The sequence below is a fragment of the Orcinus orca genome, chromosome 19, assembly GCF_937001465.1.
Source record: "Orcinus orca chromosome 19, mOrcOrc1.1, whole genome shotgun sequence".
Classification (NCBI taxonomy): domain Eukaryota; kingdom Metazoa; phylum Chordata; class Mammalia; order Artiodactyla; family Delphinidae; genus Orcinus; species Orcinus orca.
Genome location: NC_064577.1, coordinates 10896427 through 10915009, shown reverse-complemented (window position 1 = coordinate 10915009; position 18583 = coordinate 10896427). Strand labels below are relative to the sequence as shown.

Below are 18583 nucleotides of genomic sequence, written 5' to 3'. Positions count from 1 at the left end.
AGGTTAGGACTTCCACATCTTTTATTAAGTCATTAATTTTCTGTAAGCAGTTATTTTATAATTTTAGATAAAATTAATACTACCTATTGTAAACAATTTAGAAAATGCAGAAAAGCATAAAAAAATTACTCAAAGATAATATCCATTCACTTATTGATATGTTATCTTTCCAGGGTTTTTATATGTATATTTATTTTTTATTTTTTGGGTTGCATTGGGTCTTAGCTGCAGCATGCGGGATCTTCGTTGAGGTATGCGGGATCTTTCGTTGCAGTGTGCAGGCTTCTCTAGTTGTGGTGTGTGGGTTTTCTCTTCTCTAGTTGTGCGTGGCCTCCAGAGCATGTGGGCTCTGTAGTTTGTGGCACGTGGGCTCTCTAGCGAAGGTGTGTGAGCTCAGTAGTTGTGGCGCGTGAGCTTAGTTGCCCCACGGTGTGTGGGATCCTAGCTCCCTGACCAGGGATTGAACCTGCGTCCCCTGCATTGGAAGGTGGATTCTTTACCACTGGGCCACCAGGGAAGTCACTATATGTATATTAAAATATATGAAAAAAAACTCTTTTAAAAGTTTAATGAAAATTCTAGTATTTTTATAGGGTGTTGTTTCCACTTAAATTAAGTAATAAATGTTATTGTTAATGACTGCATAGTAATCCATTGTATGGATTCCATAACATGATTAACTAGGTCTCTCTTGGTATATATTTAAATTTTTTTTCCCATTGCAGTTAACACTGTAGTAAACATCCTGCTACATATATCTCTAAATATTTATGCAAATACTTATCTTAATAACCTTTGAAACAACTAATAAGGATTTATGTACATTAAAATTTTGATACTTGTGATATATATACATTTTGATGTATTCTTTTGTATCAGGAATACCTCTCATAGCAATTGGAAATCCAATCCCTAGTGGCTTAAACAAGTAAAGGGTTTTTTTGTGTGTAGCAAGTTTAGAAGTAAAGCATTCCAAGGTTGGTTCAGTTGTTCAAGGATGTCCAAGTTCCTTCTATTTTTTTTCTTTCTTTTTAAAAAATATTTATTTATTTGGCTGCGCTGGGTCTTAGTTGCAGCATGCGGGATCTTTAGTTGTGGCACACGGGATCTTTAGTTGTGGCATGCGGATCTAGTTCCCTGACCAGGGCTCAAACCTAGGCGCCCTGCATTGGGAGCACAGAGTCTTAACTGCTGGATCACCAGGGAAGTCCTCCTTCTATTTTCTGTTTTCCTCCAATGTGAGCCTGTTTGCTCACATCTTTATTATTTTTTACTTGCAGATTCACTTCTGATTTCCTCTTGGGAGTATTTATTCCTTTAAATCTTTTAGTGTTTTTTTTTTCTTTTTTCTTTTAGTATATTCTTAGTTCTCTTTGTTGGGTTTTCTGTTTTAGGCACATGGATCATCCATATATTGGGCATTCTTTGTTTCTCATAGCTGTTTCCTTTTTCATTGCTTTACTTTTTTTCCTTTACTTTGTAATTCATTGAGATTATTTCAGGTCTTTTTGATCTCTAACAGAATTGATTAATGGATTTCCTAATGTTGGGACAGATTTTGTATACCTGAGGATAACTCAGCTTGTTTGTGATGGATTGTTCTAGTATGTATCTAGGTTAGGTTTGCTAATGTTTTAACTTTTTTTTTTTGCAAAATTACGTTCATAACTGAGATTGGCCTATAGTTGTACATTTTGGTACTACCTTGGGTTTTGGTGCCTTGATTATACTAGTCTAGTAAAATAAATTCGGAAACATTCCATCTTTTATTATGCTGAAGATAGTTTAAATAGCATAGGATATATTTATTCCTTGTAGATTTGATAGAATTTGTTATGGTCTCTTTCGAAAAGGTTTCATCTTGAAACTTGTATAGATACCTCATAATTTGGGGGGTCATTTTTCTGTTGTTAGACATTTGCTTTTTTTGACGTTTTGGAATTCTGATGCTTTAAAGAAGTCAACATTCTTGCAATTAAATCTTTTTTTTTTTTTGGCTGTGTTGGGTCTTCGTTGCTGCACGTGGGCTTTCTCTAGTTGCGGTGAGCAGGGGCTACTCTTTCATTGAGGTGCACAGGTTTCTCATTTGCGGTGCTTTCTCTTGTTGCGGAGCATGGGCTCTGGGGGTGTGAGGTTCAGTAGTTGCAGCACGTGGGCTCAGTAGTTGTGGCATGCGGGCTTAGTTGCTCTGTGGCATGTGGGATCTTCCTGGACCAGGGATCAATCCCGTGTACCCTGCATTGGCAGGCGGATTCTTAACCACAGCGCCACCAGGGAGTTCCTGCAATTAAATCTTCATGCATACTCATCATTATTACTTCTTTAGGATATATTTTTGGCAGTGAAATTGCTTGGTTGAAAAGTATACAGAATTTTAAGACTTTTGCTGTCGATTACTACATAGTTATCTGTCTTGAAACATACCCTGGATTTGTTTTAATCAGGTATGGTAAGGGGACAGAATTTTAGGATTAGAAGGGACTTTTTTTTTTAATTGAAGTATAGTTGATTTACAGTGTTGTGTCAATTTCTGCTGTACAGCAAAGTGATTCATATATATATATTCTTTTTCATATTCTTTCCCATTATGGTTTTTTAAAAAATATTTATTTATTTATTTGGTTGCATTGGGTCTTAGTTGTGATAGGCGGGCTCTTTAGTTGTGGCTCGCCAGCTCCTTAGTTGCCACACGTGGGCTCCTTAGTTGTGGCTCACGGGCTCCTTAGCTGTGGCATGCGAACTCTTAGTCGTGGCATGCGTATGGGATCTAGTTCCCTGACCAGGGATCAAACCCGGGCCCCTGCATTGGGAGCACAGAGTCTTAACCATTGTGCCACCAGGGAAGTCCTCCATTATGGTTTATCACAGGATATTGAATATAGTTCCTTGTACTCTACAGTGGGACCTTGTTGTTTATTTCTATATATGATAGTTTGCATCTGCTAACCCCAAACTCCCAATCCATGCATCTCCCACGCTGCTTCCCCTTGGCAACCACAAGTCTGTTCTCTATGTCTGTGAGTCTGTTTCTGTTTCATAGGTAAGTTCATTTGTGTCATGTTTTAGTTTCCATGTGTAAGTGATATCATATGGTATTTGTCTTTCTCTTTCTGACTTAACTTCACTTAGCATGATAATCTATAGTTGCATCCATGTTGCTGCAAATAGCATTATTTTATTTTTGTTAATGGCTGAGTAGCATTCCATTGTATATGTACCACATCTTGGTCCATTCATCTGTTGATGGACATTTAGGTTGTTTCCATGCTTTGGCTATTGTGAAAAGTGCTGCTATGAACATAGGGGTGTATGTATTTTTTTGAATTTTAGTTTTGTCCGGATATATGCCCAGGAGTGGGATTGCTGGATCATATGGAAGCTTTGTTTTTATTTCATTAATTAATTTATCTATTTTATTTTTGGGTCTTTGTTGCTGCATGTGGGCTTTCTTTAGTGGCGGTGAGTGGGCTTCTCATTGCAGTGGCTTGTTGCGGAGCATAGGCTCTAGGCTCACAGCCTTCGGTAGTTGTGGCTCGTGGGCTCTAGAGTGCAGTCTCGGTAGTTGTGGCACATGGGCTTAGTTGCTCCACGGCATGTGGGATCTTCCTGGACCAGGGCTTGAACCCATGACCCCTGCATTGGTGGGCGGATTCTTAACCACTGCACCACCAGGGAAGCCCCTGATGTTTTTAGTTTTTTGAGGAACCTCCATACTGTTTTCCATAGTGGCCGCACCAACTTATATTCCCACCAACAGTAGGAGGGTTCCCTTTTCTCCACACCCTCTCCAGCATTTGTTATTTGTGGACTTTTTAATGATGGCTATTCTGACCAGTGTGAGGTGGTACCTCATTGTAGGTTTGATTTGTGTTTCTCTAATAATTAGTGATGTTGAGCATCTTTTCATGTGCCTTTTGGCTATCTGTATGTCTTCTTTGGAGAAATAACTATTTAGTTCTTTTGCCCATTTTTCGATTGGGTTGTTCGTTTTTTGTTGTTGAGTTGTATGAGCTGTTTGTATATTTTGGAAACTAAGCCCTTGTCAGTTGTATCGTTTGCAAATATTTACTCCCATTCCATAGGTTGTCTTTTCGTTTTGTTTATGGTTTCCTTTTGGAAGGGACTTTTTACCTGTCTTCTGGTGTGTCACTTTGTATCTGAAGTTCTCAACCCTTCCTATCAGTTTATAACAGATTTCTTACCTTTGTCACTATTGACATTTTGCGCTGTATTATTCTTTGTTGTGTATGACTGTCCTGTACATTGTAGGATGTTAAATAAGCAGCATCTTTGGCCCCTACCCACTAGATGCCAGTACCCTTACCTACGCACCCCCCCCCCGACCCCACCCCCGGTTGTGACAACCAAAAATGTCTCCAGACATTGTCAAATATCCTCTGGGAAGCAAAATCACCTCCAGTTGAGAACCACTGGTTTATAACAAAATGCTTTAGAATGCACTGTTACCATTCTGATAAAGTTATACAAATGACTTAAAAAAAACAAACCCTAACAGTATAATGCCTTTAGTGTGAAGGAAAATAACTTATAATTAAGTATATATATTTCAACATGTAAATTAATGTGTGACTAAATAAAAGAGCCACCCCTAGAAGGTGGTATTACATGTGTTTATAAGTCCTATATTAATCACTATTAAATACTTATAGTCACAGGGAAATCTTTCTAGGCCATGGCAGGTCAGTGTTTGAACCCAGCTCTGCCACTTCCTAGCGGTGCAACAATAGGCATTTTACTTAATTTCTCAGAATGTTTTCTCACCTATAACTGGGGATGGTATGCCTACTTTGTGGTTTGTTTTGAAAGTTTAATGAGCCAGTGTATAAAATAACTTGCCTAAGAGCTATATGTAAATTATATAATCCTTGCTACAACCCTAGAAGGTAGTACTATTCTAGTCCCTATTTTTACAGGTAGAGAGAAGGAACCAGTTTATAAGTGGCAGAGCTGGGATTCAAACATTAATTCCAGAGCCTGTGCTTTCAACTATTATGCTGTACGGCTTCCCATATAATACCTGATGAATAGGGGATACTTAACTGTTAGTTCCTGTTATTTAATTCTTTTTTCTAGCTTTGAGAGACACCCCCTCACCCTCCTCCCCATGTCATTAACATCAGCGCTCTCTCCTGGAAATTTTTTTACCTACTGGTTTCTCATTTCCCCTTCAGGGACATATAATTAATCTTCTTCATCCACACTTAGGATAACTATTTATCAAAATTCTGATGCCTTTCTATGTATGACTTTGATATTTCTGAAAGGCTCATAAATAATGCATTCAACTTCCCTTATAAATAAAATATGCTTGTCTTTTTATTATTTATTTATGAAGAACTTCTTTTCTGATAAATAACTTCTAATATCAGCTGTGTGGTTATATTGTAGCCTTTTTATAACACAAGTGTAGGGAGATAAGAAATTACATCTACATTTTAGGTTTTCCATGTTACAATGAAGGACAGTATGTACATAGGGAATTTGATTTGTTTTACAGTATAATCATGCATGGTTCCAAGAGGTATCATATGTTGTGTTAGGCTTGACTTGTTCCTATGTAAACGATTAAAAAAAAAAAATCTTCAAAAAAAAAATCTTCAGAATATTCTGAGCAAATTTTCATTTTATATTAAAGGAATTTGGTAACCAGAAGTAATTAAATTTTTAATTAATAGTTCTCCACTGTGAATTGCATGTGTGAATATGTATAATGCCCCTTTTTATGGAATGGTGGAGGGATGGTTTTATGGGCACATTATTTTTCAGCTGATTTAGACTTAAGCCCTCAAACACAGAAATGGTAAGACTTTAAAAAAAAAAGCAAACTTAGTCTTTTATATGGAATTTTTTAAACACTTGAAAAGTAAAGAGTTTAGTATGTAGACCCACCACCCTCTCTCTGTGCATCATGATTATCAATGCATGGCGGGTCTTGTTTCACCTATAGCCCTCCCCACCTTCCCTCCTGGATTTTTTTTTGGTTGTTTTTTTGTTTTTTAATTAATTAATTTATTATGGCTGCATTGGGTCTTCGTTGCTGCACGTGGGCTTTCTCTAGTTGGTTGAGCAGGGGCTACTCTTCGTTGCGGTGCACGGGCTTCTCACTGAGGTGGCTTCTCTTGTTGTGCAGCACGGGCTCTAGGTGTGCAGGCTTCAGTAGTTGTGGCTTGCGGGCTCCAGTAGTTGTGGCTTACAGGCTTAGCTGCTCTGTGGCATGTGGGATCTTCCCGGACCAGGGATTGAACACGGGTTCCCTCCATTGCAGTGGTTAAGAATCTGCCTGCCAATGGAGGGGACCCGTGTTCAATCCCTGGTCCGGGAAGATCTGTGGCACGTGGGACACGGGTCCCCTCCATTGGCAGGCAGATTCTTAACCACTGCACCACCAGGGAGGTCCCCCCTCCTGGATTTTTTAATAGCAAAACTCAGACATTAGATGATTTCATTTGGAAACATTTTAGTATATATGTAAACATAAAATGCAATACTACTATATCACCTAAAAACAGTAACTAATTCTTTAGTGTTTCTGAATATCTAGTCAGTGTTGAAATTTCCTCAGTTGTCTCAACTTAAAAAAAAAAAATTGTTCAAATCAGGATCCAAAATAAAAGCTATCCTTAAGATTGGTTGGTGTGTCCTGTCTGTTTTTTTCCCTTACAATTTGTCTGTTGAAGAAATCCCCCCTGTAGATTGTTCACACCTGGAATTTCCTAATTGCATCCATGTTGTGTTGGTCTCCATATTCTTGTGCCTTCTGTGTTTCCTCTAAATCGGTAGTTTGATCTAAAGTAGTGATTAGGTCCAGGTTTTTGTTTGTTTGAAATACGGTTTTATGTGTTATATTTTTTGGTGGTGGTTTTGTTTTGCTTTTTAAAAGAATATTTCAAAGTGGTAGCATGTACCTCTATCAGGAGGCTCATAATGTCTGGTTGTCTCTTTGAGATGTTAGGACTGTTGATCATTGCCTAGATTTCTCCATTCATTAGGATTTGTAAAATAGCAAGTTATTAGCTGGAATAGTTCTGTAAAGAAAAATTCTTGTATATTTTGCTACCTTATGGTGTAGGAAATGGAGAATAAATGCTTACTACTTTTCTCTTTGGTTACCAGTTTTCAAAATAATGACTTGGTTGCCTAGAACCCTTCAAAGGTAACTAATCAGGGTTTTTTTTTTCCTTCGTATATCATCAAGGACACATGGATTTAAATAATGTATATGTTTTGGGCTTCCCTGGTGGCGCAGTGGTTGAGAGTCCGCCTGCCGATGCAGGGGACACGGGTTCGTGCCCCGGTCCGGGAAGATCCCACATGCCACGGAGCGGCTGGGCCCGTGAGCCATGGCCGCTGAGCCTGCGCGACCGGAGCCTGTGCTCCGCAATGGGAGAGGCCACAACAGTGAGAGGCCCGCGTACAGCAAAAAAAAAAAAAAAAAGTATATGTTTTACTTCATTGTAGTTACTGATTATATTAGTTTACTATGGCTGCTCCAACAAATTACTATAACTGGGTGGCTTAAAACAACAGAAGTTTATTCTCTCACAATTGAGGAGGCCAGACGTCCAGAATCAGAATCACTGGGCTGAAATCAAGTGTCAGCAGGTCTGTACTCCTTCCAGAGGTTCTAGGGGAGCATCTGTTCCTTGCCTCTTCCTGCTTCTGGTGGCTGCTGGCATTCCTTGGCTTCCTCACTCCAGTTTCTGCTTCTGTTATCACATTACATAGTCCTCTTTGTGTCTGCTGAGGAACTCCTGTTTCTTATAAGGGTAGATATGATTGCATTTATGGCTCACTGGATAGTCCAGGATGAACTACTCTTTTCAAGATCCTTAACTTAATTATATCTTTTACCGTATAACGTAATATTTATACGTTTGGTGATTAGGAAATTAATACATCTGAGGGGAAGGGTTGGTTCAACCTACCACACTGATGCTCAGATTATCTCATCTTTGGCCATTAAATCCTTTAAGTCGACTCCTTTGTTACAAAGGGAAGTCCTTTGATAAAACCCCAGTAGGTGCCAAGATGTTCCAGGTTTATCTTGTATATTTCCTGCCCCAGGCCGGGAATCAGAGTTTTTCCAAGGAACCCTGGTTACTTTTTGTGGGAAACAGTATTTAGAGACCACATTCTAGGTGCCAGGGGCATAGCATGTATTTTTCTTAGCAATTTTTCTGAAATAAATTACGCTTTTACTTTGTTTTCTTAAACAGAGTACACTGGATATCACTGAATCTTTTATCAATGACTTAGTATGAACATTAGTTTTGGGACCAAGCTATATACTGGTGACTTCCCCAGTGCTGCTGAATTTTTAAAAATTAGGTTTGTTTGCTTTTACTTTAAATGTAACCAAATTCCAGTTCAGTTCTAGTCATTGTTTTATTTTTTCTCTGTGACCCAGTCATCCAGTCTGTGGTATTTGTTTCTCACCTATGGGGCTTTTCAACGAACTGCACTAATCTCTAAACTCTGCTTTTTCTATATCCTTTGTTCTCTGACTCTAAGCAAAACTAAGTTTGTTAGGAGATAAAATTGGATCTTATAGAGTATAATAGTAAGTCAGATGGGAAGGGAAGTCTACTCAGCTAAGCATTCGAATGCATGAGGTTTTCATTTCTATTAAGCTTGAAGGCTCTTTTGGAGGTGGAGCAGTGTGGTGGGGGAGGGCTAGTTGCTCTTTGATGCGTGGTGAACAGTGCCAGACCTCTGGTAACAGCTTTAGTAAAGGTATTCATTTATTTGAATTTGAAAATGATTCAGAGTTTAACCAATAGCTTAAAAAAAAACACTTTATTTTAAAATGGTTTTAGACTTATGGAAAAGTTGGAAAGATAGGACAGAGTTTTCATATACTGCACATCCAGGATCCCTTGTTAAAAACATGATGTATTAGTATAGTACATTTGTCAGTATTAATGAACTAATATTGACACATTACTCTTAACTGAAGTCCCTGCTTTATTCAGATTTCCTTAGCTTTTTCTTTTTTGGCAGAAAAGTAGAATTTATTGGTGGGCGTGAGTAAGGAGGGGACAGTGCCAAGGCTCTCATGAGTCCAGGGCCCGCTATTTGTCCAGGGGCCACGATTAGGGATGTATTTGACCCCACAGCCATCTGGGATGAGCCGCTTTTCTGCCACCATATTTTCAAATTCATCTGTATTAAACTTAGTAAATCCCCACTTCTTGGAGATGTGGATCTTCTGGTAGCCAGAGAACTTCAGCTTGGCCCTGCGTAGGGCCTCAGTCACATGCTCCTTGTTCTGCAGCTTGGTGTGGGTGGACATTATGACTTGGCCTATGTGGACCCTCGCCGCAGTGCCCTGGGGCTTTCCAAAGGCACCATGCATACCTGTCTGGAGCCTACATTGGGGACAGCACGCCAGTCACGAACGTTCACTGGAAAGGGCTGTTTCCAGGCTCTCTTAGGGCAACCCATACAGGCAACAGGCTGCATACACTACGGAGGAGGCTGCTGTTTGCAGCCATTGCACACCGGGCCCCCACGGAGAAAAGAGCATGGTTGGCTTAATTGGCTGCAAAGCCTTAGTTTTTTCTTAATAACCTTTTTCTGTTTCTAGATACTATCTAGACACCACATTACATTTAGTCGCCATGTGTACTTTGGCTCCTCTGGACTGTGACAGTTTCTCTGACTTTTTGATGACCTAGTCAGTTTTAAGAACCACTGATCTGGTATTTTTAGACTGTCTGTCGGTTGGGATCTGGCTTATGTTTTTCTCATGAATAGACTGGAATTGTGGGTTTTGGGGAGAAGACCACACAGGTAAAGTGCCACTTTTGTTGCATCATATCAAGGATGCATACTATCAGCGTGGCTTATCAGTGTTATCTGTGTTGATGCTAGCCTTGATCATCCCTGCTGGGTAGTGTTTGTTACAGTTTCAAGAAACTGAAGTTTCTCTCCCTCCCTCCCTGGCCTTTCCATACTGGTATCCTTTGGAAGGAAGTCAGTATGTGCCTCCACGTACTGTCATGAAATAAATCAACCGGGTTGATTATAAGCAGATTTTCTAGAGTTTTTTCTATCTTCTAACCAATGTTAACCTTTGTGGATTTTTTCTTTTAATCAGTGTCTAGCATTCTATGAGCAGTTTTTAAGAGAATGGTGATGGCAGTGACAAGATGGTATGTTTCACTTAGTGTTTTTTTGTTGCAGACAAAACATTTTGTCTGGTTTAAGCATAAAAGGAATTTTTGAGAAGATGTGAAGTAGTTTACAGAGTCATTGAGAAAGCGGGGAGACATAGATTGTAGGCCGTTGGTTCTCAAACTCTAGCATGCATCTCAAGAGCTTATTAAAGCACATTTCTGGGCCCCACACCCAGAATTTCTGAATCAAGATGGTCTGGGATGGGGTCTGAGAATTTGCACTTTTAACATGTTCCCAGGTGATAGTGATTCTGTGGTCTCAGAAGCACACTTTGAGAATCACTGCTGTCTCTGGCTAAAAGCTGCCACAGAACTGGCCTGACAGGAAAGACTGTTTTCTCTGGTGCTGAGGAGCATATGAAGCTCCATTATAATACAGTTGCTATTGCTACTTTCACTGATGCCGTTTCTGCTTCAGGAACTGGACTAACCACTGGGAAGCTACTGAAAGCCTTACAGCAGCAAGAATGGAACCTTGTTTCTTTACACTGCTCAATTCTGAACTGAAGTTGCAATTGTGTGTGTCTGATTGGAGAGCCTTAGGTGACATGCTTGCATTCTGGTTTCAAGCGAGACTGGGAATTGTGTTTGAATTCTGTTTTGGAGAGCTGAAACTCATAAAATGGAATGTCTTTAAATGTAGAAAGACTAAAAAATGATGGGCAGCCGTGGATATGACAGTTGTCTACTACAGCAGTGCTCTGCAAGGGGAGAAAGAACTTGCACCAGAATGTAAATTAGTGTACTGCTTCCTTCATCAGAAAATGCCCGATGAACTGAGCAATGTGCTTAGGGTCTTAGTTGATTTTATGTTCTTACACAAACTCCTTATCTTATTAGACCAGTAACAGTCTGCATACTATAGTAGAGTAACACTGTGCTGACTGTAAAAGCACAGGGGAAAAGGGAATCTAGTGTTTTAAGATGACTGATCTTAGTGTATAAGTTGGCCCTGAAGTATGGTGATACTTGAAGCAGGCTGGCAAATTGGGAAAAATGGAGAGTGTAAGAAAAATAGAGGTAAAACTGAGAGCTCAAAATATCCAGGGTATCACCCCCCACCATAAGCTTTCTAGGACAGTGCTATCCAGTAGAGATGTAATGTGAGCCAAAGGGTGTAACTTAAGTTTTTCTAGCAGCCACATTAAAAATGTAAAAAAAATCAAAACAAACACTTCCAAATAGAGAAACAGGTGAAATAAATTTAAAAAAATAACGGCTTTATTGAGATTTAATTCATATAGCAAAATAATTTTAATTAAATTAAAACCATTAAAACCATTTAATTTAATTAAAACCATTAATTAATTAGTGGTTTTAACTCAAAACCACTAATCTTTTAGTTGCTATGGATTTTCCTTTTCTGGACATTACATATAAATGGAATCATACAATATGTAGCCTTTGGTGTCTGGCTTCTTTCACTTAACATAATATTTTGAAGGCTCATCCATCTTGTAACTTGTCTTGTAACTTCATTCCTTTTCTGGACATATAATAGTCCGTTGTCTGAATATACCAAATTTTGTTTATCCATTCATCAGTTGATTGACATTTGGGTTTCCTTTTTTTAGCTATTATGAATAATGCTTCTCTGAACATTTGTGTATAACTTTCTGTGGAGATTAATAATGTATTTTATTTACCCAGTATATTCCAGATGTTACAGTTTCTACATGTGATCACTATAGAAAGTATTAATGAGATAATAAAATTTTTTTTGTACTAAAGTCTTCAAAATTCCATATATATTTCATACTTAACACATATCTTAATTTAGATAGTCACATTTCAGGTGTTCAGTAGACTCATGTAGCTAGTGGCTGCCATATTGGAAAGCCAAGAAGTAACTCATTGGGACTTACGTGCAAAGTGGGGAAAGTCGCAGTTTTCCCCGTGTCAGAGATGTTTGCTTGCTGGCTCCTAGACAGATATGCATTACTGTCTTGCTCCCTTTGCCTTTGATTGTTCCCAGTTGAATACTCTTCTCTCCTTTGCTTCTTTAGATCCTTGCTATCTTTTAAAATCCTGACTTATGTTCCTCTTCATCAGTGGGTTTTAGTTATTCCAGCTCACTTTTTCATTTACTTATTTATTTAGTAAATGTTTATTGAACACCTTCCGTGTGCTAGTCACAGTTCTAGGTGTTAGAAATGTAGCAACGAGCAGAATACATAAAGTCTCCGTTTTCGCTGAGGGTCTGCTTGAGTATGGAGCAATATTTAAACAGTCAGATATTTAGAGAAATAATTTCAGATAGTGATAAGTGCTATGAGGATAATAAAACTGGCTATGAGGATAGCATTTAGGCTGTTACCAAGCACTAATTTATTCTTGTGATTGTAAACACATACCACAATAAAGCTGATTAAAAAATAATTTATGCTAAAATTTGCTAGTTTTAACTATATAGATTCATGAGTTTTCACAAACCTATATAGTTTGTAACCATCACCATAATTGTTTTATAGAACGTTTTACCCCAAAAAGTTCTTTCATGACACTTTGTGGTTAAATCCCCCCCCCCCCCCACTTCTGGGCAAATGCTGATCTGCTTTCTGTCATTATAGTTTTGTCTTTTCTAGAATTCATATAAGTGGGATCATACTTTTTGTATCTGATTTCTTTCACTGAGCATGATGTTATTGAGATTTAGCCGTGTTGTGTGATTAGTAATGCATTCCTTTTTGTTGCTGTCTAATATTCCATTGTATGGATACACTATTATTGGTCCATTTATAGTGGGCATTTGGGTTATTTCCAATTTTTGGCTATTATAAGTAAAGCTGCTGCAAGCATTTGTGTACAAATCTTTGTGTGGAAATATGTTTTCATTTGTAGGATTTCTGTATCATATGGTAGGTGTGTTTGTAAGGAACAGCCAAACTGTTTTCCAAAGTGGTTGTACTATTTTGCATTCCCACCAGCAACCTTACTGACAGTTGGTTAATTCAAGCACAAAGTAAGGATTAAATGCAACTTCACTGATAGTGAATTCTCAGAGTTCCAAGCCAGGTCCTGAAGTGGCATGATGTAGTTCTACTTGTGAATGCCAGTAGAGTTAACAGACATTCAGTTATTCAGAAAACTGAATTCTTTCAGCTGTTTCCTTAAGTAAGCCTTCTTTAAGTTTTAAACTTAAGATATTTAAGTTTTGAATAGCTTTCTTTGTCTTGTAAGTGGGGCTCTAAAATATTTAAATATCCAATATTATCTGATAATAATATAAGCAGACTGATATCTGCTTATCAGTCCAGTGAGAGTCATGCTTTTTCTTTTTTTTGTCCAGTTTTTTTCTTGTTTAATTTTTATTGGAGTATAGTTGCTTTACAATGTTGTGTTAGTGTCTGCTGTACAGCAAAGTGAATCAGCTATACATATACATATATCCCCTCTTTTTTGGATTTCCTTCCCATTTACGTCACCACAGAGCATTGAGTGGAACTCCCTGTGCTATACAGTAGGTTCTCATTAGTTATCTATTTTATACATAGTATCAATAGTGTATATATGTCAATCCCAGTCTTCCAATTCATCCCACACCCCCTGCCCTTCCCCTTTGTATGCATATGTTTATTCTCTACCTCTGTGTCTCTATTTCTGCTTTGCAAATAAGATCATCTGTACCATTTTTCTAGATACCACATATGTGTTAATATACGATATTTGTTTTTCTGACTGACTTCACTCTGTATGACAGTCTCTAGGTCCATCCATGTCTCTGCAAATGACACAATCATGCTTTTTCATCTGGCTTGGCATTTGGTATTTGAAATAGTTGAGAAGTAGAATAATACCAGTTTATACAAATTGAATAGGTAACTATCCATTTTTATCCATGCGTATTTATATCAGCTGTTGAACACAGGCTTTTGACAGTTATGGTAATTGGGCTAAATGTAATCAGAAATTCAGGTGATTTAAAAATTATCTGGTAAAATGAATGTAATTGTGGTTGAACTGTATTGTATATCTTGACCAGTATTAAAAAATGTCCATAGTTTATTTCAACCATATAGTTAGCTTTTTTTTAAAATTGAAGTACAGTTGATTTACAATGTCGTGTTAGTTTCAGGTATACATCACAGTGATTCAGTTATGTGTGTGTGTGTGCATATATTCTTTTTCAGATTCTTTTCCTTTATAGGTTATTACAAAATATTGAGTATAGTTCACTGTGCTATACAGTAGGTCTTTGTTGGTTATCTATTTAATATATAGTAGTGTGTATAGTTAATTTTTCAAGTTATATTTATTTGTTTCAGACTTTGTGTGGTTCACATTGTCAATATATATTCCATATGGGAGTATATGGTGGAATATAGCTTTATAGCCTTTAAAAATATAGGAATAGAGCCTGGAATATAGTTTATACTGCATTGTTTGTCTACTGAACGTTCCCTGAAATCCCCATTCCTTTGCTCACAGTTGCTTCTTTTCTCTGTTTTTGACTTTTTTCAAAACTTTGTTTACCTGCTTGTCTTAATTGATAACTTTGCTTAAATACAATTTCTGGAACACTTAAAAAGGAATTGATTATTAAGTAAGTGATTTATGAACATTTTAGAAAATAAAATGATTTTGTAGTTATCAATAGGAAGAATCTCTAGAACAAGTTGAGCCTAATGTACATCTCCATTTTTTTTAAGGACAGTTGTCAACCTGAAATTATTTAAATTCTGAAGTTGTTAATAGTAACTATCATTTGAGTGCCTCTTATATGTGAGTTGCTTTTGTATGATGGTATATTTAATCCTCATTGCATGTGATACTCTGCAAAATGGGTATCATCTTTACTTTAATGAAATCTTGGAAAGGTTAAACTTGTTTTCCCCAGTTCATATAATGAAAGTGCTTGGGTTTGGGTTGAAGCACAAGCCTCTCTGAGTCTGAAATTGTAGATGGCTTATTTTTGAATTTTAACAAGGCATTTGACTATACTGGTATGAAATCATGGATGAGATGAAATGTGATTTGATACTGAGGATGGTTGGAATGAATTTGTAACTAATAGAGCAATCTAATATATCAGTATCAACCTCTCCTGAGATCTCGGGTGATGCACCAAAGGGCTCTATCTCTAGCTTTAACTTAAAACTTTGTTTTCAAACAAAACTCTGCAGTATGGCTGAACCGCACTAGTATAGGTTGGAGGAAGCCTTGGCTTAAGTTTAAGTGAAAAGGATTTAAGAACAGTGTTAGATTAACATTAATCTTCTGGGCTAACAATGACAATGTGAAGTCATGGCCAAAAAAAGCTAGGGTAAATTTACAGTACATTATTAAGCATATAGCCCCCAGATATAATGTTTCTACTAAGCTGGTATTGAGTTAGGATCAGTGTGTCCTATTTTATGTAGAATTTTGACTAACTGTAGTGTTCAGAGAGAGCAACTTGAGATAATGAAGAATTTAGAAGTTATTAAAGGGTTAGGAGATGTTTCATCTGGAGAAGAAAGGAGAGGGCAAGTATAGATGTTAGATATTAGAAATTTTCCTTGCTAATTCTGTAGGCCAAAACTAAGATCTCTCAGGAAGATGATTTAGGGTCCTGTTACTAAAAACATATTTATAACAGATGACCAATTGTCCAAGTAAAGGGGGAAGGATAATCTAAAATTTCTTAATGGTGGAATTGGCTACCCCATGAGGCAGTGAACTGAGTTATTAGATTTATGTTCATGTGTAAGCCATATGATCACATGTCTGTGTCGTTATAGAAATGGATTCCTACATGAGTTAGGAATTGGTGGTTTTCAAACTATTTTAACCTCTCTCCACAGTAAGAAACACTTTTTCCATTGCAACCCAGTTATGAAATAACACATACCCATATTAAATGTGTTGCTGATATTTCCTGTTATATTTTATTAACTTTAAAAGGCAGACAGGGGCTTCCCTGATGGCGCAGTGGTTGAGAGTCCGCCTGCCAATGCAGGGGACATGGGTTCGTGCCCCGGTCCGGGAAGATCCCACATGCCGCGGAGCGGCTAGGCCCGTGAGCCATGGCCGCTGAGCCTGCGAGTCCGGAGCCTGTGCTCCGCAATGGGAGAGGCCCGCGTACCGCAAAAAAAAAAAAAAAAAAGGCAGACTGCTGGTGGTATAGTGCTTAAGAAGCCGCCTGCCAATGCAGGGGACACGGGTTCGAGCCCTGGCCCAGGAAAATCCCACATGCCGCGGAGCAGCTAAGCCTGTGTGCTACAACTACTAAGCCCGCGTGCCGCAATTACTGAAGCCTGGGCGCCTAGAGCCCGTGCTCCGCAACGAGAAGCCACAGCAATGAGAAGAAGCCTGCGCGCCGCAACGAAGAGCAGCCCCTGCTCGCCGCAGCTAGAGAAAGCCCGCGCTCAGCAACGAAGACCCAATGCAGCCCCCCCCCAAATAAGTAAAATAAATAATAAATAAATAAATGAAAGGCAGATTGCTAATCACTGAATTGATGTAACAACTCACTAATGGATTGACATTTAGTTTGAAATACACTGGACTAGAATAATCTCTAAAATCCTTGCAACACTATGATCCTAATTATTCCCACTCAATAATGTAAACTAAAAATTAGACCCAGAAAATTCCACACTGCAAATGCCTAGAGGTTATTAGTTAATTTTGATCATTAACATCTCTAGGGAGGCTGAAAATTAGAAAATATTCTTGTGTCTTTTGATTCTTCCCACCTTTATCCTTGCCACCCCTGCTACCCCTCGCCCAAATCAGTCTTTTCCATCCTTAATTCTGCTTTTGCCCTTTTTAAGACTTCTTAATTAGTTTTTCATTATCTCATTTTCCACCTGAATTAAAATTTGGTGCCAGTTCTTCATTTAATATTTTTCCTAGATTTATAACAACATTTTCAAGTCGTTTACATAAACACCTAATCTTTACATGAGAAATAATTGACTTTCTTATTTGAAACCCATTATTTAAAAAGTATTATTATCTTTTATCTGAAATATTATGACGCATAATTATTTAAGAGAGTTGCAAAAAAGAATAAAGAAAATAAGGATTTTCACTTTGGTTCACATAATGAAGGCTAAGAAGACGTTTTGTGTAAACTTCATCACCAGATGTTTTTTTGTTTCAGAATGGTTCATCTGAGTAAATGGACAAGGTAAAAGGATGCAGTTTCTTAAAGTTGCTAAAGTCAGAGTTTGGAGGATTATATGAAGTGAATTGACAACTTTCTATTACACTAAAGAACTTATGATTATCTTTAGTATTATGGAAAAAGTGATTCCCAAGTGCCATATCTGTTTCCTCTAATATTGTGAAGTGATTGGTAATGTTAACCCAGTCACCTGCTTGCGGACTGCTTTACTTTACTTTCTCTTTTCCCCTTCCTTCTTGAGGCATGCTAAGTAATTGTGGATTTACTTAATATTCTCTAAACAAAGCACAATTCAGTGGGTAGATTTACTGCAAATTATAATCATTTTTAGTAATTCCTCAAAGAGGCTGGACATGATTAGTTTTCAGAGTACAGGGAGAAGGTAGTTTCCTTAGCTGGAAGGCCACTTTTGAAACAGAAGAGATTATTTTTTTAGAAAATTTATCTGTTTTAGCAAATTGTTTGTCCTGGGAAAATGTAAGTGTAGTTTTAAAAAATGACTATATAAGGTGGATAGACCTAGAGTCTGTCATACACAGTGAAGTAAGTCAAAGAAAAAGACAAATACAGTATGCTAACACATATATATGGAATTTAAGAAAAAAAAATGTCATGAAGAACCTAGGGGTAAGGCAGGAATAAAGACGCAGACCTCCTAGAGAACGGACTTGAGGTTATGGGGAGGGGGAAGGGTGAGCTGTGACGGGGCGAGAGAGAGTCATGGACATATACACACTAACAAACGTAGTAAGGTAGATAGCTAGTGGGAAGCAGCCGCATGGCACAGGGATATTGGCTCGGTGCTTTGTGACAGCCTGGAGGGGTGGGATAGGGAGGGTGGGAGGGAGGGAGACGCAAGAGGGAGGAGATATGGGAACATATGTATATGTATAACTGATTCACTTTGTTATAAAGCAGAAACTAACACACCATTGTAAAGTAATTATACCCCAATAAAGATGTTAAAAAAAAATGACTATATAGTGTGTTAAAATATTTTAAGACCACTGAAGTAAGTTATATGCACTTTTTATGAGCAAAGAGATTGAGATGGAGCAATAAGATAAAATTATAATCAGTAAAACTAAAAAAAAAGATGAAGCACCTTATTATCTTTTAATTTAAACCCAATCAATGTAATTTATCCCTTTTTAAAGAAAATTATTTATTTTTGGCTGCGTTGAATCTTCGTTGCTGCTTGCGGGCTTTTTCTCTGGTTGCGGCGAACGGGGGCTACTCTTCGTTGCAGTGCACGGGCTTCTCATTGCGGTGG

At 37.9% G+C, this 18583-nt stretch overlaps 2 protein-coding genes and 1 non-coding gene across 5 annotated transcripts in view; 1 reads left to right on the top strand and 2 right to left on the bottom strand.

The window, feature by feature from the left end:
• Positions 1-18583, bottom strand: part of ZNF594 (zinc finger protein 594) — a 258800-nt gene that overhangs the window by 103431 nt on the left and 136786 nt on the right. The gene's annotated exons all lie outside the window — the stretch shown is intronic.
• The window catches only part of RABEP1 (rabaptin, RAB GTPase binding effector protein 1), a 104813-nt gene that overhangs the window by 13401 nt on the left and 72829 nt on the right, over positions 1-18583 (top strand). The gene's annotated exons all lie outside the window — the stretch shown is intronic.
• LOC117200430 (small nucleolar RNA SNORA70) lies at positions 9434-9568 on the bottom strand. The gene has a single exon (XR_004482008.1). It is a non-coding gene; the product is annotated as a small nucleolar RNA SNORA70 (small nucleolar RNA).